The sequence below is a fragment of the Rutilus rutilus genome, assembly GCF_951802725.1.
Source record: "Rutilus rutilus genome assembly, chromosome: 1".
Lineage (NCBI taxonomy): Eukaryota > Metazoa > Chordata > Actinopteri > Cypriniformes > Leuciscidae > Rutilus > Rutilus rutilus.
Genome location: NC_140209.1, coordinates 62,739,602 through 62,759,739, shown reverse-complemented (window position 1 = coordinate 62,759,739; position 20,138 = coordinate 62,739,602). Strand labels below are relative to the sequence as shown.

General features: G+C 38.5%; 1 long non-coding RNA gene across 1 annotated transcript; it reads left to right on the top strand.

Annotated features, from left to right (window-relative positions):
• The first annotated feature begins 6,836 nt into the window (after positions 1 to 6,836).
• LOC311289781 lies at positions 6,837 to 10,243 on the top strand. Its single transcript, XR_014627228.1, has 6 exons — positions 6,837 to 7,281; positions 7,385 to 7,458; positions 7,548 to 7,634; positions 7,938 to 7,996; positions 8,244 to 8,353; positions 9,894 to 10,243. It is a non-coding gene; the product is annotated as an uncharacterized lncRNA (long non-coding RNA).
• The last annotated feature ends 9,895 nt before the right edge of the window (positions 10,244 to 20,138 follow it).

The following is a 20,138-nucleotide window of genomic DNA, read 5'->3' as shown; positions in this document are numbered from 1 at the left end:
TGAGCACTTGCTCATCTGGGTGTGAGCCAAAAGTGGCCCACATATGATGATCCAAATGTGTCCCAGTTATCTTAAAACACATCTGGGCCAGTTTTGGCAATGATATGACTCAGTGAGCTCTGGCTCATCTGGGTGTGAACCAAAAGTGGCCCACATATGATGCTGCAAATGTGGCCCAGTTATCATAAATCACATCTGGGCCAGTTTTGGCAAAGATATGGCTCAGTGAGCACTGGCTCATCTGGGTGTGAGCCAAAAGTGGCCCACATATGATGCTGCAAATGTGGCCCAGTTATCTTAAAACACATCTGGGCCAGTTTTGGCACAGATCCGGCTCAGTGAGCACTGGCTCATCTGGGTGTGAGCCAAAAGTGGCCCACATATAATGCTGCAAATGTGGCCCAGTTATCATAAATCACATCTGGGCCAGTTTTGGCAAAGATATGGCTCAGTGAGCACTGGCTCATCTGGGTGTGAGCCAAAAGTGGCCCACATATGATGCTGCAAATGTGGCCCAGTTATCTTAAATCACATCTGGGCCAGTTTTGGCAATGACATGGCTCAGTGAGCAATGGCTCATTTGGGTGTGAGCAAAAAGTGGCCCACATATGTTTCAGCAAATGTGGCCCAGTTATCTTAAAACACATCTGGGCCAGTTTTGGCAAAGATATGGCTCAGTGGCACTGGCTCATCTGGATGTGAGCCAAAAGTGGCCCACATATAATGCTGCAAATGTGGCCCAGTTATCTTAAAACACATCTGGGCCAGTTTTGGCAATGATATGGTTCAGTGAGCTCTGGCTCATCTGGGTGTGAACCAAAAGTGGCCCACATATGATGCTGCAAATGTGGCCCAGTTATCTTAAAACACATCTGGGCCAGTTTTGGCAAAGATATGGCTCAGTGAGCACTGGCTCATCTGGGTGTGAGCCAAAAGTGGCCCACATATGATGATCCAAATGTGGCCCAGTTATCTTAAAACACATCTGGGCCAGGTTTGGCAAAGATATGGCTCAGTGAGCACTTGATCTTCTGGGTGTGAGCCAAAAGTGGCCCACATATGATGATCCAAATGTGGCCCAGTTATCTTAAAACATATCTGGGCCAGTTTGGGCAAAGATGTGGCTCAGTGAGCACTGGCTCATTTGGATTTGAGCCAAAAGTGGCCCACATATGATGCTCCAAATGTGGCCCAGTTATTTTAAAACATATCTGGGCCAGTTTTGGCTAAGATATGGTTCAGTAGCACTGGCTCATATGGATGTGAGCCTAAAGTGGCCCATATGATAAATAATGAATATAGCCCAAATATCACAAGCCAAATGTGGGCCACCTATGGCAAAAACGTGGCACAATTGACAATGACTGATCTGGATGTAAACCAAAAATGGCCCACATATGTTTCAGCAAATGTGGCCCAGTTTTCTTAAAACATATCTGGGCCAGATTTGGCAAAGATATGGCTCTGTGAGCACTGGCTCATCTGGGTGTGAGCCAAAAGTGGCCCACATATGATGCTCCAAATGTGGCCCAGTTATCTTAAAACATATCTGGGCCAGTTTGGGCAAAGATATGGCTCAGTGAGCACTGGCTCATCTGGGTGTGAGGCAAAAGTGGCCCACATATAATGCTGCAAATATGACCCATTTATTTTAAAACATATCTGGGCCAGTTTTGGCAAAGATATGGCTCAGTGAGCACTATCTCATCTCGATGTGAGGCAAAAGTGGCCCCCATTTGATATGGCAAATATTGGCCAAATAATTAATTACAATTTGGGCCACGTTTGGGAAATATATACGGCACAGTCAGCATTGCAGGGTGCAAGTCTTACTTGGCTCACATTCGACGTGGCAAATATTCTTTGTGTTTCCCAAAAATTAAAACCTACGTGGTAAGTCCATTTCTGGATTGGATGCCACACTTCTGAAAATGGCTAATTTAGCTTAAAAGAGACAAAGATTGAAACTGTAATGGCCTGAATATTTTTTAAAAAAAATTTTTAACAACATTTAACAGTATTTTTTGGTATGGATGGAGTAGACACTTAGGCTGGATGTGAGGCTACATGTACTTACATCTATGACATATATGCTATTGCTAATATATGTTTTGTAGGTACAGTGTCTAGAAAAGTTCAAGTGTCTAAGTTCAAACTTATGAAGACTTTTTATGGTTTTGGGATGTGCAAGAAGACACTTTAGTTGCTGTTTGTGCAAAGCTTGGGGCACAATGATTTTGCCAAGTACATGCTCCTGTATCAATATATTTTGTTGATCTTGGAATAACATTCCTGTCCATAAAAATAGTCCTAACCCTAACCCTAACCCTAACTCTAACCCTAAACCTACAATCAGAGGGAAATGATAATAACATTGATCTAAAAGCATGGTTGTAAGCGTAAACTTGACATAACTGCAAACTTCAAATCTAATTGGTTGAATGCTGTTCCAGGATCAACAAAGATGTTGAACCAGGAACATGTTGTAGCCTACTCGGTGTAACCTTGCTTATCTTGCTAGCAGTGTCATCTAACTTCTAGAGCAGACCTGGACAAACTTCCACTGGGGCCTCAAGATGACTTAAAATTATGACAAAACTAAATCCACCAAAAATCAAGATATTTCTCATTATTTGGCTATTTTTATAACAAATGTACAGGATTTGTTGTGGAGAATATAAGGGGACATTCAAGTCAAAAAGGTTGCGATTCACTGTTCCTACACAGCAAAAACTCCAGTGTTAAATTAACACTCCAGGGAGTGTATATGAGTCCACACTCAAGAGTGTAAAGTGTTAAAATATGAGTGTTAAATTAACACTCAAGAGTGTTAAAGTTAATGACATAATTAAGTGATTAGTTTAGTGATGATTGAGCATTATTGAAGACACCTGATATTAACAAGCAGAATCACTGAAGGAGAAAAATCACAAATTGTAAGTCACCATTGTGGTGATCGGTGTTTGCTTTAGTTGGGCTCTTGACCCTTATATGTTTACTTTAAATTTTGCTTGTCTGCTGTTATTGATTTATAACAGTCAGATGAACAAAAAGACAATGTGATCTGATGGCGTTGGTTATGTTTTGACGTAATCATGTTGTGAACCGAAAAACTAAACTTATTGAGATAGTTTGGTTAATCTTGTTAATTACAAAAGCTCTGTGATTCTACAGCATATGATTTTCAGTATTTTTCATATAAAACAAAATATTTAATAAACATTGTTCTGATCAAAAGACTTTCAAATGAATTAATTTAGAAACACAGACATCAATAATCAGCCTGTGAATCTCAACAATGGTGACAATAATAAAGCATGTTGCAGTGGCTGCCACCAATCACAACTCATTAATGGCTCCCATCATGCATTGCGGTATGAATAAATTATGATCTGAATTGACTATGTAATTTACTTTTCCTAATTGAATATTCTGCTCCTCACCATTGTTGAGATGCATAGACTGAATCTTGACGTCTGTGTGTGCCTGAAAGAAAGATTTTTTTTTTTTAAACAACTTTTACGAAATCCTTTGTATTATATCTAAAATTCTGGATATTTATGCAGAATCACAGTTATGCTGTAATCAACAACATAAATATAAGTCAGAAATAAGGATCTTAATGAGTTCAGTGATCAAGTTCAAATGATGATTGTCATAACATAACCAACACCATCAGATCACTTTTTTTCTTTGTTCATCTGTCAGTTATAACTCAGATACAACAGCCAAACAAAATCTAAAGTAAGCATATAAGGGTCAAGAGCCCAACTAAAGCAAACACTGATCACCATAACGGTGGCTTACAATTTGTGATTTTCTCCTTCAGTGATTCTGCTTGTTAACATCAGGTGTCTTCAATAATGATCAATCATCACTCAATTAATCACTTAATTATCTCATTAACTTCAACACTCTTGAGTGTTAATTTAACACTCATATTTTAACACTTTACACTCTTGAGTGTGGACTCATATACACTCCCAGGAGTGTTAATTTAACACCGGAGTTTTTGCTGTGTAGGTGTGTCAAAGTGACTCCACAAAGGGTAATATTTTAAACTCCCTTAAAATATTTAAATATGTAAAATATTATATATATATATATATAAATATTTTATTCTAAATAAACCTTACATTTTTCTTACATTTCTGGCTAAATATAATTTACATTTATACAACTGTCATCTTTAGGCTATAAAAAATCTTTATTAAAGATTAAAAAAATGATAATACTAATTGACACTATAATTGATGAAATACAATTAAATGAAGATGACAAATCAGCAGAACCTGCTATGAGAAAATATTATTTTGATATGTTTTCTTGAATACTTTTTCAAAGCCCTGCATTCATGACAAAATGTTCCCACTTTTTTGCTGATTAGAGATAAGATCTATGTTTAAATATAATATTTACTGCATTTGTAGTTGTCTGTGAAGGAAAAAAAATCTAACTGACGATTTTCCAGTTCACGGCCCTTTAAATTTAAACGTTGCCGGAAAGCGCGAAAAAGGCGCTCAAAACCAAAACGTCAGAGGATTGTCAGGAGGACGGAGGACGGATACCGGTACTGCAAAAAGTCAAGGTAAGACATAATCGATAAATGTTTCTTTTTGTTAGCGATTGCTTCGTTATATCAAGTTGGAGTCTGCATGTTGTGTTATATAGAGTCGATGGAATAATTTCTATTCGAAGTTACATTATTTTGGCAGTTCAACTCTAAGCTAGATCTATTATGGTTGTCACGAATGCGAAATGAACAAGTATCGATTGCTCGGCGCGCCATTAACGTTACATTTAGATTTGCTCATGTTGCTCCCTATCACTCTCCCAACTTTTAGTCAGTTCTGCACGGTTAAAGTATTTAACTCGTGTCGTATTATGGCACAACAATGAAAAAAAAAAAAAAAAAAAATAGTGTAATTTGACATTCATGTTTATATACATTGGACATAATACTGCACTAGTTGTATTACTTTGTGACAGCAATGTTTAATTAACCCTAGGAATAATGCACAAATAATAATAAAAAAAAACTACATGCTTTTTCTTACAATAAAAGCTTTTATGAGATGATTACAAAGTAACAATAATAGATGTTTTGGGTTCAGGTAGACTATTTAAAAGTTGGGTCAGGTATTAGGCTATTCCTCTATGTATTTCACATTTTTATTATACCCTAGTAATTATAAAATTAACGTTAGTTGGCCTGCTTTATGTTTTTTTTGTTTTTTTTTTTTGAGTCAGGATGTTTTCACCTTAATAACATATGTCAATGTGATTTGCTACAGAAAACTGCTGGTGGGAATAAAATAGCCTACAGTTTAAAACACATCTAGTGTGTTTTGCTGCCAAAAAGCCCCCTTTTTTTTTTGTTTCATCTGACCATAGAATCTGGTCCCTTTTGAAGTTCCAGTCGTGTCTGACAACTGAATATGCTGGAGTTTAATTTTAGCGGAGCTAATTAATTTAATTTTAATTTATTTAAATTTTTCTTGAAACCCTCCCAAACAACATGTGGAGATGTAGGGGTTGTTGTTTTTTTTTTTTTTTTTTTTTAGGCTTTCTGACCCCCAAGACTCCAGTAATCTCTGCAATTCTCCATCTGTGATCCTTGGAGAGTCTTTGACCACTCAAACTCTCCTCCTCACCGTCCATTAAGACAATATAGACACACGTCCTCTTCCTGGCAGATTCGTAACATCATTAGTTGATTATAACTTCTTAATTATTGCCCTGATGGTCAAAATGGGGATTTTCAATTCTTTAGATATTTTCTTAGAGGCACTTTCTATTTTGTGATGTTCAACAATCTTTTGCTGCACATCAGACCTATATTCTTTGGTTTTACTCATTGTGATGGATGATTCAGGGAATTTGGCCTTTGTGTTTCCTCATATTTAAACTCCTGTGAAACAAGAAGTCATAGCTGGACAATTTCATGTTCCTAGTCACCCTGGTGTGCTAAAAAAGATAAATATTAATGGGAATATGCTTCTGAGATATTTTACTCGTAAACAAAATCTAGAGGTGCCAATAACTGTGGCCAATGTGTTTTGGAGATAAACATTTATTTCATAATGTGATTTCCATTTTTTGACGCAGTCCGATCTTCCTAGCAGGCATCAAACTTGTTCCTTTTGGGCATCTGGAAGCAAAGAGTGTCCTTGGCCATGGCCAAAATGTTCTTTACATTGGCGCTGGCTAACTATGCATTAACTATGCGCTAATGCTTGTGTTACCTAATTGGGTCCTAAGATTTTAAAAGTTGTGTAGTCCATCCTTGCATTTACAATGTTATATATTTTTAGGAACTGTCAGAAACAACAGACTGACAGCTGCGGCCACCGATCAAGAGATCAAATCATTTATTAAAAAATGGCTTCATCTTGCAAGTGACCGAGACGGAGGGAGAAGAGAAAGAGAAACGGAGGAGGGTCCAAGACACCAGTAAGTCAGTTACATTGCGTTTTTGCTAGATGTGTATAATACCATGGTCTGTCTGAATACTTTATTCTGATTGGCTGCAAGGTGTAGCCTAGCCATTTGTAACACTTTACAAGTTAACATTAGTTAAGTACTTTAGTTAACATGTGGCATGAACAATTCTTCTTCAGTATTTATTAGGGGTGGAACGGTACATGTATTCGTATTGAACCGAAACGGTACGGCGTCACGGTTCGGTGCATGAATATACACGGATAATACACGGTATAAAAATAAATAAAACTTGCGTGCAAATTAATTAATGTAAAGCGGGACTACTGTTAAATACGCAGGTTCTTTAGGGACACCTACACAGCAAAATCTCCAGTGTTGAAATCCTGGTGTTAAGCACTTTTAGAGTAAAGAGTTAATTTTCTGGTGTTGAATTTCAAGGGATTAACACTGCTAGTGTAAACCGCACACTCTGGCTGGTGAAAATATGTAGAGTTAAATTTGGTTACATCTAAAGAACACTGAGAGAGTGTAATTAGTTACATCCGGGACATTTACGCGCTGGGCGCAACGAAACAACCTGGAACTTTTTTCACAGACGCCATTTTCTTTGACTCGCGATGCAAGGCATACGAGGAGGGAAAACGCAGATATTACGTGTTTTATCGCATTTATATATGCATTTTTATAACATTTTATTACATTATATTTTTTTATTACAATATTTATGTGCTGTGAACGGCTAAACCGTTCTCAGAAAGGCATTTTCATTGACGCGCGATGCAGACCAGACCAGACCAGACCAGGATGAGGTTGCTTTTAAACAGAGAAACTACCAAAGTAAGTGTTTTATCTAATTTACAATATGTATTTTATAACATATTGATTTATAGCAATATTTAAATGCTCTGCGCGCTTAAACGAGCCGAAACCTTTCTCAAAGGTGACATCTTTGACTCAATACGCAGCTGACGACGAGAAGGTTTGCTTGTAACGTTAACAGGAAAAACACCGAAAGTAAGTGTTTTTAACCTAATTTACAACATGGCATTATATTGTTTTATAACGATATTTATGTGATGTGCGCGCCTAAACCTTTCTCACAGACTAACGTTATGCCCTGCATCTTCAACTCGAGTCGTGACGCAGTGCAGACACGGAGTTTGCACGGAGTTTAACGGTGAAAACACTAAGTAAGTGTTTTAACTCATTTACAATACGTATTTTATAATGTTATTTTGTTTTATGACAATATTTGTGATGTGCAAATATCATAATGTATTTATCCTCAAACTATCTTTTACTCTCGTTTGCCAGCACACCTAACATATCTTAACTGAAACCTAACGTTAACTGAAAAACTATTTTTCTTAGAATGTGTAAGTAATTCTTTAAGATTAATGTTAATGAAATTTATTTTTCAGATTCAATTTTGGTTGATGTTTGGATATGCTTTCATGTTTAAATGTATTGTTTTTGCTATTTGTGTTTTCTAGGAGCATTTCCATGCTGCACCAAGTGGCTGGTCTTTAAAGACTGTACAGACTAGAACCTGGTGAGGGTCAGATTTTACAGATAACATTATGAGATAATCATGTGTATAAACATAAAAAAATAATCATAGCTTTGTTGCTATTTGGTAACTAGATTTTTTTGTGTTTCATAACACTCATTTTGAATTTGTCCTGTCAAATTACTTTACAAAAGTAATTTTTCCCCCCTTTTCTTTAAATAAAATTAGTTTTCAAACCAATTGTTTTCATGATTTGACAGGTAGATGTTTTCTTGCTTTTTAATTTTAGACTCAACTGACTGGGAAATCTCTGCCGATCACCTGCCCCCAACATCACAAAGCCACAAGAAGGGAACAAAGATTCTTCCATCAGCTGACTATTTAGTGAGATTTCTTGAGGTGCGTGTCTAAATTTATTCCTAAAGGGTTAGTTTACCTACAAATGGAAATTATGTCATTACTTACCCTCATCTCGTTCCAAACATGTAAGACCTTATTTCATCTTCACAACACAAATGAGGATATTTTTAATGAAATCTGAGAGCTTCCTGTCCCTCCATTGACAGTCCACGCAAATACCACGTTCAAGCCCCAGAAAGGTGTAAAGGTACATCATTAAAGTACTCCATGCGACTCCAGTGGTTTAACATACATTTTATTAAACTACACAAGTGCTGTGTTTGCAGCAACAAAACATTTACTACTTAATTTATAAAATATTAATTTCCAACATGCGTTGTTAAGTGAGCGTGCATCGAAGATTAATAATTTGTAAATAAAGTTGAGTTTTTTTGTTGTTGTTTTTTCGTGCAAACAAAGCACTCTTGTTGCTTCATCAAATTTTTTGAAGTTAAACCACTTGAGTCACATGGATTACTTATGATTTCCTTTATACCTTTCCGTGGCTTTGGAAGTGATAGTTGAATAGGCTGTCAATGAAGGGACAGAAATCTCTTAGATTTTATAAAAAATATCTTAAAGGGATAGTTCGGCAAAAATGATATTTAACCCATGATTTACTCGCCCTCAAGCCGTTTGAGATTCACATGTCAATCTTTTATCAGACGAACACATTTTCAGTTATTTTAGAAAATGTCTTAGATCTTTCAGTGGTTATAATGTGAAGTAATGGGGTCCACCTCCTTCAAGTCCCAAAATGTGCATGCATCCTTCACAAAAGTAATCCATCCGGCTCCAGGGGGATAAACGAAGGCCTTCTGAGGGTAATCCGTGCGGTTTTGTCGTAAAAATATACATATTTACTGGCTGCGCTGTCACGTTCGTTCTACGTCACGACGCTTTCTACGCTACGTCCTACGTCATACGCCATAACCATCTCCGTGAACGCGCGTCGACCGCTACCGGAAGCAAGTTATTTTCGTTTATAAAGTTTTAAATATGTATATTTTTACGACAAAACCGCACAGATTACCCTCAGAAGGCCTTCGTTTATCCCCCTGGAGCCGGATGGATTACTTTTGTGAAGGATGCATGCACATTTTGGGACTTGAAGGAGGTGGACCCCATTACTTCACATTATAACCACTGAAAGATCTAAGACATTTTCTAAAATAACTGAAAATGTGTTCGTCTGAAAAAAGATTGACATGCATCTCAAACGGCTTGAGGGTGAGTAAATCATGGGTTTAATATCATTTTTGGCCGAACTATCCCTTTAAGTGTTTCGAAGATGAGCAAAACTCTTACTGGTTTGGAACAACATAAGGGTGAATAATGACAGAATTTACATTTTTGGATGAATTAAGTCTTTAATTTACTTGGAAATCAGTCAATTCAATCTAACCTTAATCTAACCAAAATTGTTTATTGTTTGAGTCACGAAAGTCCAAGATGATTGAACTTTTTCCACCATAAATTTGATGTATTTATAAAACACAAATAGTATTAATTGTAAATGGTCTGGTTTTGTGTTGTCTAGGGAACCAGCACTCCAGGATTTTGAGAAAGTTGGATCTGCACAGCCTTTCCTGCTCTGTGAAACAACTATGCACTGAACTTTACTTTTAGCAACTGGACACAACTGATCCACTCATATCCTGCAACTGTTTTTCATCTGTTGAATGTTGTTGTGGTACTAAAGTCGAAGGTATTGACTCAACTTCACTGACACAGGACTTATATTCACTGACATGTACAGGACTTTAAGTATTAGATCATTTGATGAGCAGCTTTCACATAATTCTGATGACAGAAATGGCTATATTTTGCCTTCATTTATTTTAAAAGTTAACCTATGATGTAAAGGGACTTGTTCGTTAATAAAACTAGTTTGTTAAAACAACTGTTTGCATTTTGCCTTTATTTTTAATTTTACAATGAACAGAATTCTACTATGATCCCAGACTGAGGTTACAATTTAACTTTCTGGATTGTTTTGATGTGCATTCAATGTTATCAATAGGTTAAATGCTTTGCTTTTATTTCTGAAAAGATTCCTTTTGTCAAAAAGCACATCTCATAAATACAAACTCAATTTGAGTCAAATTTAACACTCCTGAAATGTATAAATTGATTCCTAATAGTATTACAAATCAATACAGATCAATTCTACAAGAGTTGCATTTTATGTTAAACTTTACATCTTATGTAGTGTTAATATGGCAACAACTCGGTAGTGTTGAAAGAAAAACACACATTTGGTGTTAAATTTTGACACTACGCACTGGTGTTGGGTAAATTCAACACTAACCAGTGTTGACTAGTGTTAAATGTTAACTATTTAGAGAGTTGCTGCAACTCTTAAATATTTAACACTTTGAAAAGTGTAGTTTTAACTCGATCTAGTGTGGACCAATATAGACACTTTTAAAGTGTTGAATTTAACTCTATAGGTGTTGAATTAGCACTGCTGATTTTGCTGTGTAATCTGTAGCTCCGCCTTAGCTTTGAAGCTCTGTGTCTATAATGAACAGGCTGCGATGTCAAGATTGCAATGCTGGAATATGTTGTGTGCGTGCGTGTGTGAGAGAGAGATCGAGGCGCGGGCGCGATCGAACAGTGGAAACATAAAAACATACTACATCATTTTGTTCATACAGGACATCATTCAAACTGCAAAGTGTTTACTTATATTTGTGTACACTTGCAATAAAACACAACATTGTGCTTTTGTCAAACTGTAAACTCTTGTCAAACTGTAACCTACAACTGTCACCCAACCAAAATCTCTCTCTCTCTCTCTCTCTCTCTCTCTCTCTCTCTCTCTCTCTCTCACACACACACACACACACACACACTGTTTAAAAGCAAAAAATATTTATCCAACCCCATTTAAAAACAGTCTGTGGGTGCCATCTTTTGGACATTCATCATATTGCATTGGTTTTCATTTCTTGTCCTAAAAATAAACAGAGCACTAATCTGTTTATTTTTAAGTTACACATTCTACATTGATTAAAAAAGAAAATCAAATGTGTTTTTAATGGTAGTATTATTTTATACAGAAATAAATTATGTATAATTAACATGAGAATAAAGTTAGTGTTAATTAAAATTTTAATTTAAAAAACACATCTCCGCTCCTGTTTGCCGGATATGGGCCACAGTCAAGTGTGGGCCTGATGTGGGCCAATTCAGCTTCATTTGTTTTGTTTACGGCTGACATGCGGCATTGTTATGGCTTAATTGTGGCCCAAATCTGGCAAACAGGAGCGGACCGCCCAAGTGCCATCATTCCGCGCGGTATGTGGGCCAGATGAAAGTGTCAAGTGTGGGCCAGATCTGGGCCACACCAATTTTGCTATCTGGGATTTCATTCTGGCATCAATTAATAATAATTAAAAAAAAAAAATTTATAATCAATCATAACAATCCAGGATTTCAAACACATCAGATCCTGCAGCATTTTAATAAAAAAATCTGAAGTATTTAACATAAATCTGTGTATATTAAATTTTAAGCCACTTTATTGAGACAAACATAAACCTCAAGAATCAGCGCGTGAATCTGAATAACAGTGACATGCTTCATCCAGAAATGCATTCTGGGTGCATCATACAAAACTTATCAGTGGCTCCCAGAATGCATTGCGGCATGAAGCATGTCACTGTTATTGAGATTCACGCGCTGATTCTTGAGGTTTAGTGTGTCAACGCAAAGCAGTATTTTAAAATGTTTTTTTGTTGTTGTTTTTTTTGTTTTGTATCATACAGATTTTCTTATTTAAACATGGCCAGATGTAATGCTGGAGGAACATTACTATAATCAATCATATGAAATTAATGACACACATGACCATCTAGAGAAGCTGATCAGTGCATTATATGATGATTATATCATTGTCCTCATCATTATCAAGTAGCTGTCATCACCTGATCACATTTACTCTTACTGTTCTTTCCATGACAAACAGTTTCAGCAGCCAGAGAAAAACTAATATTAACAAATCAAGAGTCAAACTGCCCAACTAAAGCAAACACCGATCACCATTATGGTGACATCAAACCAAACTATACATTCCAATAAATCATCAACATCTAAACCTCTGTTAATCTCAATAAGGACTTTTGTACACATATGACAGAAGTAAATCTGGTTAATAATAAGTGAGGCTGGTAATGTTGTTTGTGGAGTTGTTTAATGATTTTGGAGCCTGACATCAAACAAATGTTTAGACATCAACCCAATTTTCATTTTCAACCAAAATTTGACATCTGAGTGATTTTGGAGTCCAATAACATTTCTAGCTGGGGTGATTCACATTGTGGTCTTAATATGAGCACACAGTGAGTGCACTGTGAGGTTACACTTTAGCTCACTGTGAACATTGTGGTCATATGGAGAGATCACTGTGAGATCAACGTGTGACTGGGAGGTCAGTGGGGACCATGTGAGAAAAAATAAATGAAATGCTAAATGAAAAGTTCTGAAAGAAGTATTTTTATACCTTTCTACTATTCCAATGTCCGGAGTCCAAAACACATTTTTGGGGAATACAATTGTTTCAATTAAACAATATTCGTAGAGGTCCCATGAAAATTGTGGGTCCTCCCAGGCCTGGAAAGTTATAATTATGGAGTTCACAGTGATTATAAGAGTGAGATGTTTGAAAATCAAGTAAAATCTCTGATCATACATGACAATAAAAAATAAAAAATAAATAAATAAACTTTATAAAATAAGAGTGAAATAAGAGTTTTGAAACACTCACAACTATCAATTTGATCTGTGTCGAGATGCTCTGGGCTTTTTCATTCTGTAGATAAAAAGAAGTGAGTGATGAAACTCATAACTGTGTCTCTAATATTTTATCGAGATTAATATACTGTTGGCTGTGTTTTATGTAATGTCCTCGTACTGTACTTTTTATTATTTTGAGGGTTTCAAAAACATCTTGCCAAAGGACTGCAGTTGAAAATTAGCCAGCTGTCTCACACTGGCACATTTACAGAAATGTTGATTAATGTGTGTTGTCCTTATGAAAGAAAGAAAGAAAGAAAGAAAGAAAGAAAGAAAGAAAGAAAGAAAGAAAGAAAGAAAGAAAGAAAGAAAGAAAGAAAGAAAGAAAGAAAGAAACCACACAGCATAATCCCCAGTGTTAAATGAACACCTCTCAGGGGCGGTTTCCCAGACAGGGTTTAAATTAAGACAAGGAGTAGGCCTTAATCTAGAATAGTTAATCGTGTCTTAAAAAATGGCTTTCTGTAACACATATTAAGTACAGATTACTAACACCTGGTGTATGGAATTCTGAACTAAAATAAACCAGATTCATTTAAAACCAACTGTGCTAATCTGAATTATCATGAAATAGGTTGCCTATATTTAAACTGAATTATTCAAATAATTAATGCTTCTTGTTGAAACACAGTAAACACAATTTCAGAGTTGTATAGTCCAGGGGTCAGAAAGTAGAAGTCCTGCCATATGTTTATTCCACCCATAAACTCAGTCAGCTGATTTCACTAATTAGTTCTGTCTCCTGTCTGAATTAGCAAATCCAGGTGATTGGAACAAAATACTGAGGAGGACTTTTACTTTCTGAACCTGGACTTTACACTTCTGGCCACATGTCAGCCAAGAGCAAAGAAATAAACCAGAACTGGACCTTATCGTAGCCAAAAAACCTGTGTATAGTAGCCCTCAAACCGTATTCACTTTATAGCCCTTAATTCTGTAATTGTGGACAAATGTGGGCACAGAGGACTCAGATGTGACCCTATTTTTTATTTATTATAAATGTTATATCACTGTCTTCGATAAAATTTTGTCTATCCATTTATGGTGTGTTTTTTTTTATTTTGGGGGTATTTTTTAATTTATTTACTTCAAAAAGTACCATATTTTCTATGTAAATTATGCTTATTTTTTTGAGTGTGAGTTTTTGGCATGATGAGAATGTTGTACAGGATCAGCCCTTCATTTGTGTGTATGTTAGATATTCATTGTATTGGATCTATTGATTTATTTTTACAAAAAAACAAGAAGAATGCTCTAAATTACAGTTTTTGCTCTAAATTACATTACTTTCACTTTCACTTTCACTGTCACTGTCACTGTCACTTTCACTTTCACTGTCACTTTCACTTTCACTTTTTCCCATTCATTTCTATGGGTGCCCATTTTTGACCCAAATACAAGATTAAGGATTTTTTTTTTTTACCCACTTAACATTGTAGAAATGAGTCAAAAAAAATTGTGTGTGTTCAGGAGGCAAACTTAGGAAAAGTGGCCAAGTCTTGTAACGCTCAGATCAAGGGAAGTTTTTTTTTTTAAATAAATAAAAATTATTTTGCCCACATTTGTCCAGAATACGGTTTTAGGGTTAAAGGACAAGTTCGGTATTTTATGTGTATCCAACACCTGTTGGAAAGCATATTTTGCAGCGATTTTTGTGTGAGCATATCAATGATCAAGGCTCACCCCTGACCACTCGGTGAGTTTCACGTCTTTGTAAACGAAAGTTTAATGCGTTTTATGAAGGATTGTTCCAGTGCACCTATGCAACCATTGTGGGGGTGGGGGGGGGGAAAGCGAAATAAACCTAAAATTCTCGGGACAGCAGCATGTGTCCAAATTTTAATCTTAACCGTTCTATTTCATCAAAAACGATCTGTAAACAGGGCTTTAAGTGTAAAATACCGAACTTGTCCTTTAATATACACAGGTTTTTTGGCTACGATAAGGTCCAGTTCTGGTTTATTTCTTTGCTCTTGGCTGACATGTGGCCAGAGGTGTAAAGTCCAGGTTCAGAAAGTAAAAGTCCTCCTCAGTATTTTGTTCCAATCACCTGGATTTGCTAATTCAGACAGGAAACAGAACTAATTAGTGAAATCAGCTGACTGAGTTCATGGGTGGAATAAACATATTGCAGGACTTTTACTCTTTGATCCCTGGATTACCCACCTCTGCACAACTTTTCACTTGTGATGTTCAGTGCTGCAGTCGAAAAGTGATACTGGTTTCAGCCAGAGCACCACCATCCCAGCTAACAGAGTTTTGTTACAAAATGTTCTCCAAATGTTCAGTGTCAGTTCTGGGAACGTAAAAATCTCTTTTAGCAATGCAAAAATGTTTTCTGAAAACACCCACATCAAGGGTCAAGTACGGTGGCCCGGTAGTGCACAACACAACGAAATTCAAAAAGCAAACATAAGTTCACAACACAACGAAATTAATCCACAACACAACGGAAATGAGCCACAACACAACGGAAAATGTACAACACAACAAAATAAAGCCACAACATAACAGAAATGCTCCTGACCACTAGAGGGCTCTCGGAGCACGATAAAGTTAGTTTTCCATGCCACTGAGTCTAAAAAAATGTAACACCACCACTATTAGTTTTAACAGTGTAAGCTCGCGCTAAATCGGCCCAAAACCGGCGTCCGACCAGCGCGGAAGGTCTTTACGTGTTACTGTCTTTTCCTGAGGCAAAGTATTTTTTGATTAAATATAATACATTTTAATATATGTATTCTCTCGTTATTTCATCTGACTCCATAAATGAAAAGGTTTTAATGATATCTGTGGATCATTAATTATGTTTCGTTTCTTCCCAGTGACTGACCCAGAGTTGGCTCAGCAAACGCTGCTATGGCGGACCAGAACGTGGTGATCTTTTATCTGGGGATAAAAACGCCTGAGCGCGTTGATGACTGCCAGCATTTCCAGGCAGTTTATGTGCAGAAGCTTCTCCCGTTCTGACCACTGGCCAAAGAACGGTCTGCCCTCAAGCAGCGCTCCCCATCCCGAGGTGGATGCGTCCGTAGACACCACCCTAACACTCGAGGAAGTCCCCAGGCTTACACCTGATTGGTACCAGTTGGTTACTTTCCAAGGTTTCAGAGCTGTGATGCATTTCTGATTGACCTTGAGACGAAGCAGACCGGAAGTCCACGCTCTGCGCGGTACTCGCGCTTTCAGCCAGAACTATAGCGGGCGCATGCGAAGCATACCCAGCTGAAGTACTGATGATGCTGAGGCCATGAGACCCAGCATCCTCTGAAATTTCTGAGCGGGACAGACGCGCTATCATAGACAGTGAGTCCAGTTCTGTGCCCAGAAAAGATATTATCTGGCTGGGGAACAGAGAACTCTTGCCCAATTGACTCTGAGACCCAGATTCTCGATGTGTTCAAGAAAAATGGTCCTGTGCTCTATGAGCTCCAAGTGTGATTGAGCTAAAATCAGCCAATCGTCCAAGTAGTTCAATACTCGCATGCCCCGGAGTCTGAGGGGTGCGAGCGCTGCGTCCATGCACATCGTAAATGTACGGGGTGCCAGGGACAAGCCGAACGGTAGGACTGTGTACAGATATGCCTGGCCCTCGAAGGCGAATCTCAAATGTCGCCCGTGACATGACGCTATCTGTATTTGAAAATACGCGTCCTTCAGATCTATTGACATAAACCAGTCTCCTCTGCGAATTTGCACAAGGATTTTCTGGTTGTGAGCATTCTGAACTGTCGCTTCACAAGCACTTTGTTCAGCTGTCTTAGATCTAGTATGGGTCTGAGACCCCCGTCTTTTTTTTTTTTTTTTGGTACCAGGAAGTATCTGCTGTATAGCCCCCGCCTTTCGCTCTGAGCTTGAGATAAAGGCTCTATGGCCCCTTTGCTCAACAGTTTCAATATTTCGGCTCGAAGTAGGTGTGCTACTTCTGTTTTTACCGTAATTTTGACGCGCGTCGCACAGCAGCGAGGGCGTCGACAAAACTGTAGCGAATAGCCTCTTTATAATGTCTAGCACCCACTCTGAAAACCCCGGGAAGTATTGCCCATGCATCTGCATGAATGGCTAGGGGCCGAATGCGGAGCGCGTTCTGGTCGCTTAGCGACAGAGGAGCTTCGGTGTGCTGTAACATAAGCGTCGCGCTTATGACATTTGAGGCAGGGGGCGCGCTGATCACAGCGGGCAGACTGCCTGCGCTCGACTCCTCTGCGGCGGTCAACCAAGAGGGGGAGGGCTGGGCGAGTCCCGTAGGACTTGTCATGTCTATGAGTGAATGTGGGCGCGGGATAGCGGGCACATTTACTGCACTGAGAGCATTGTCTGCCTGAGCAGAGTGAACGAGGGTTGTACAACGCGCTCGTTGGCTGCAAAATACACATCTGCAGTCGCTTTTTAAGGGAACTGACAGAGCGAAGCATTGACGGCATAATTTTCACTGCCGGTAGACCCGGGATCGAACACGGGTCACTCGCGCAAAAACCTAAGAATATGCCACTGGGCTACAGGGGAATACATATAAGTATTCTGTTAGCGCGAGTATTATCAGAGAGCGTCAACATGCTGGTGTTTGTTTGCAGGCGTGTGTGTATTACAACAGGCTCGTTCACTGCAATACTGACATTTCCAGTCGCCCGAACTTCAGAGGGGAATGAGAAATGTGTGAGAAATGGAGGTCGGTCTGGCCGCGGCGGGACTAAAAACACTCTTTTCTCCTTTCGCCAGTGACGCACCGGAACCGTAGAGACGGTATTTGGGTGCAGGCGAGCAGGTTGCACAACGCGCTCGTTGGCTGCAAAATACACATCTGCAGTCGCCTTTCAGGGAACTGACAGAGCGAAGCATTGATATTGAAGCATTGATATCCGGCATAATTATCCGTTCTCAGACCGGGATTCGAACACCGGTCTCTCGTGCGAAAAACCTAAGATTCTGCCACTGAGCCACAGGGGGGAACATATAGGCTTTCAGCTGCACGAGCATATAAGAGAGCGTCAACATGTTTTCTTCGGCGTTTGTTTGCAGGCGTGGTTGTATAATAACAGGCTCGTTTGCTGCAATATTGATATTTCCAGTCGCCTGACTCAGGGAACTGAGAAATGTGTGAGAAATTGAGGTCAGTCCGGCCTAGGCGAGACTAAAAACACTCTTTTCTCCTTTTGCCGGTGAGTGACACGTGAATGGGACGCAGGGGCAGGGTAGCTTTCTTGTAACGTAAAGAAAAAACTAACCCCGACCGTCCGCTTCCGGCCTCCCTTGTGAACGGCGCAGTTTGCGCGGCTCGAACAGAGGGAGAGAGAAAGCTAGCCCTGTGACCGTCCGCTCCTGACATCCCCTGTGAACGGCGCGGTTTGCGCGGCTCGAACAGAGGGAGAGCAGGTATCATCCCCCACGGCTTCTGGTCGATATCCATGACGGAAACGGCGGCAGACGGCGGCCGTTGTCCATCAGGAAAAGACTCTAACGAAGCAGGCAAGGCAAGCAGGCGCACCGGCGAGCCTTGTGGGTTGGGGGAGGTAAAGGGAAGGGCGTCTTGAAAAAGACGCCCGGCTCTTTTAGTGCAATGAGAGTGTGTGTCGCGGCGGCGAGCACACACACATACACAAAACACATAGCAGAGAAAGGATATTGGCGCCTGCAGTTGCCGCAGAGCAGCCAATGGGCGCGTTTTACATTACGCGTTTTACGTTAATACAAAATTAAGGATAATTTTTTGGCTTCAGTATCTCGAGGAAAAGAGTGTTTCCCCATAGCGTAAGCTATTACGCAGTACGAGAGAACCTCTCGTAAGAGAACTAACTTTACTGCGCTCTAAGAGCCCTCTAGTGGTCAGGAGCATTTCCGTTGTGTTGTGGCTTTATTTCACTGTGTTGTGAACTTATGCTTAAATTCTGTTGTTTTGTGCACTTACTGGGCCACCGTAGTCAAGAGCCCAACTAAAGTAAACGCTGATCACAATGATGGTAACATCAAACGAAACAATCATTCAACATCTAAACCTCTATTAGTTCTCAATATGATCTGCTGTAGACGTCTGACAGAAATAAAGTCAGTCTGGTTAGTAATAAGTGAAGCTGGTAATGCTGTTTGTGGAGTTGTTTAATCATCCTCTGCTGAGATCTTCACAGATTTAATGTCTTCTTTTCTCTTCAGTTGATTTCATCTAAGGCTGTGTCTGAAGTCAGTTGTACACAGCAAAAAGTCCAGTGTTAAATTAACTCTCCTGGGAGTTTATATGGCTCCAGAGTCAGTGTTAAAATATGAGTGTTAAATTAACACTCAAGAGTGTTAAAGTTAATGAGCTCATTAAGTGATTAATTGAGTGATGATTGAGCATTATTGAAGACACCTGATGTTAACAAGCAGAATCACCAAAGGAGAAAATCTCATTTTTTAAGACACCGTTATGGAGATCAGTGTTTGATTTAGTTGGGCTCTTGAACCATAAACTGTAAACATTAGATTTTCTTTCGCTGTTGTATCTGAGTTATAACTGCCAGATGAACAAAGAGAAAGATGATCAGATTTTGTTGGTTATGTTTTGACATAATCATAATTTCACCTGAATCACTGATCTCATTTAGAGTCTAATCTATGACTTAAATATATATATTGTTGATTACAGCATCACTGTGATACTACAGCATTAGAACTTTTTTTTCTAACTAGTGTAAAGGATTTCTTAAAAGTTGTTCTGATAAAACAAAATCTTTCTTTTAGGCACACACAGACATCAAGAATCAGTGTATGAATCTCAACTATGGTGACAAACAGAATATTCAATTAGGAAAAGGAAATTAGTAAGACAATTCAGATAATAATTTATTCATACCACAATGCATGATGGGAGCCATGAATGAGTTTTGATTGGTGGCACCCAGAATGCACTGCAACATGCTTTATTATTGTCACCATTGTTGAGATTCACAGGCTGATTATTGATGTCAGTGTGTCTAAATAAAGTAATTTTCTAAGTATTTTTATCAGAACA